General features: G+C 35.3%; 1 long non-coding RNA gene across 1 annotated transcript in view; it reads left to right on the forward strand.

The window, feature by feature from the left end:
• Positions 1 to 1,805: 1,805 nt before the first annotated feature.
• The window catches only part of LOC106869921 (uncharacterized), a 19,921-nt gene continuing 18,933 nt past the window's right edge, over positions 1,806 to 2,793 (forward strand). Inside the window, exon 1 of the long non-coding RNA XR_001409458.2 lies at positions 1,806 to 2,206. This is a non-coding gene — a long non-coding RNA (uncharacterized LOC106869921). The remainder of the gene's footprint in view (positions 2,207 to 2,793) is intronic.

Below are 2,793 nucleotides of genomic sequence, written 5' to 3' on the forward strand. Positions count from 1 at the left end.
GTCTTCCGGAACAGACCAGTGAGTTCATTTTCGTCGATGCCCAGAGTTTCTCCAAAAACATCATTGCTTTTTCCCCGCCCCAGAATGTGTGTCTATGCCTAACATATAACGTCCACCGATTGCATTACCTGACTGGAAAAGATGAGTCTCTGATGACATTGTAGGTGTCATCATAATCCTTTCCGCGATAGGCACAAGGCCTGAAATTGTGCAGTAGGGGACCAGTCGATTGCATCTTCTCCAGTTCTCGACTGATACTTATCTTACCAACATGGAAAAGGATGAAAAGTAATGTCAACCACAGCAGGAATTGAAATCAAAACGGGAAGACGGTCGAAACGCCGCTAAGCATCTTTCCAGACATTCAAATGATTCTGCCTGATCGCTGCTCTTACCCAGGCTCGACAATAGTAATTTCAATAATAATAATAATAATAATAATAATAATAATAATAATAATAATAATTTTGCGACAAAGTCATAATAATAATTTCAAATTTTGCCACAAGTTGGAGGGAGTCGGTAAGTGGTCCTAGTGCTCATGTTATCGACCCCGAACAGAACAAAGGCAAGGTCGCCCACGGCGGAATTTGAACTCAGAACGTGAAGAGGGACGAAATACCGCTAAGCATATTGCCTTCTTAAACGAATCTATCAGCTTGCTGTTCTTACCCAGGTGCCGTAATTACTATTAACAATAAACAAAAAATACCGTTTTCATTTCCATATTTGTTTGTTTTCGATTTGCTTAAACCACAACAGATATTTTTTTTAGGGAGGGGGGAAGTTATTCGTCCTTATAAAGCCCCCCCCCCCCTTATCATTTGTCTTTATAACAAATATAGAAAGCGTTGTTGTTATTTTTTCTTAGTGATGTTATTATTACATTTATTTTATTGTTGTTGTTGTTGTTAGTTTTTTGTTATATTATTTCAATAAATGTTAAGAATAAGAACTTAAAATGGAGATATACAAAAGCTATTGTCTGTATTTTTACTTTACTTTCTAACGCCGTTTGTTTATTTCTTATCACCAATTTTACCGCAGTGCCAACTGTTCATATTTCTATATATCACACAACTCCAACAGACCGTACACGAATGAATCAAGACTTTAATGATTCAAAACAGAAAAAAAAAATAGATACAATAACTACAAGAGCAACAATAACATTAACAAATAAAATCATTCTGTAAGAGCTTATATTTTAACTGTTCATTTCAACATCATCAGCATTTTTTCACGATACAAACATCACTGCCACCACCAGCAGCAGCAACAGCAACAGCATCGACACCGCCATCGTCATCATCATCATCATCGCCCTGGTCGTCTCGTCCACGTTGTCGTCATGATCGTGGTGGTGGTGGTCGTCGTCGTCGTTGTCGTCGTGGTCATCATCATCATCAGCAGCAGCAGCATCATCATCATCATCATCATCATCACAATCGTATTTGATGACGTCTGAACAATGGTAATAATCGAAAGCGCTCAGTTGAAACATCACCACTTGCAAGAACATAACAACATTACTACTACTACTACTACTACTACTACTACTACTAGTACTACTACTACTACTACTACTACTACTACTACTACACAACGACTACTGTTGTTACTACCACTATTACTGCTACTACTACTACCACAACCAACATATTTCCATTTCTTACGAATAGCTTCGTCACTTATTGCATGATTGTATATATATATATATATATATATATATATATATATATATATATATATATATACACGCGCAAATACACATACATGCATATTAGCTTGAAAGATTCTTGAAAGCGAGATTGTGACTGTCTTTGAAACATCGATTAGAAATTTTCAGACTTTTCTCTTCCGTCGATATCTAATAACTAATATAATGAAACAAATAACTTATTATTTTCACAGTTGGCTTGTAAAAATAGAGTCCTTAAATTCATATTTGACCTCTCCAGACAATTCACAATTGCGTCTTATATTGTTGTTTGAATTCATGTAGATTTTCCAAATAACAGTTTCTGTCACCGCTAGCTTCGTCTCGAAATACCATGCCGAAATAAACACACAAAACAACACTTACATCATAAAATTAATATGTGGCTGCTGTCATGAAAACTTAAAGGTGAAACCTTTGACCACAGTAGACAAGTCGACACGTAACTGTTGGTATGTGAAGTAAACGGTTAAAACACTTGAGCGGGTAAGTCTTCATGAATTCAACCAGTATACAAAGAACATCACAGGTTTTATATGTATTTAATTCTTGGAAATGGGATTGTAAATCTGGAAACGTCAACTGGAAATATAGTGTGTGTGAATGTGTGCTTGTGCATGTGTACGTTTGTTTGTAGGCGTGTGTTTGTTTGTAGGTGTGTGCTTGTGTGTGTATGTATTTGTGTGTCTGTGTGTGTGTATGTGTGTGTTTGTGTGTGTATGTGCGTACATGTAGAACTCAGCCTCTCTCTCTCTCTATATATATATATATATATATGATAATATTAGGGACAAAATCCAAAATTACAGGTAAAAAGTCAATTAAAATCAATTTATAAAAAATCAAAACTATATATTTTATATATATATATATATATACCGGAGTAAGCGCATAAAAGTGCAACAAGGTGGAAAAAAGAGTATTCAAATACCAGAGGTGGAGTAATATGCTATATTTAAAAGCAGCAAAAATATAACAACTGTTACTCGGAGTTTCACGTTCCCGGTCATCAGACAGTTTGAGTAACAGTTTCTTGTTACATTTCTGATGCTTTTAAATAATATATATATATA

The sequence above is a fragment of the Octopus bimaculoides genome, chromosome 11, assembly GCF_001194135.2.
Source record: "Octopus bimaculoides isolate UCB-OBI-ISO-001 chromosome 11, ASM119413v2, whole genome shotgun sequence".
NCBI classification, from domain to species: Eukaryota; Metazoa; Mollusca; class Cephalopoda; order Octopoda; family Octopodidae; genus Octopus; species Octopus bimaculoides.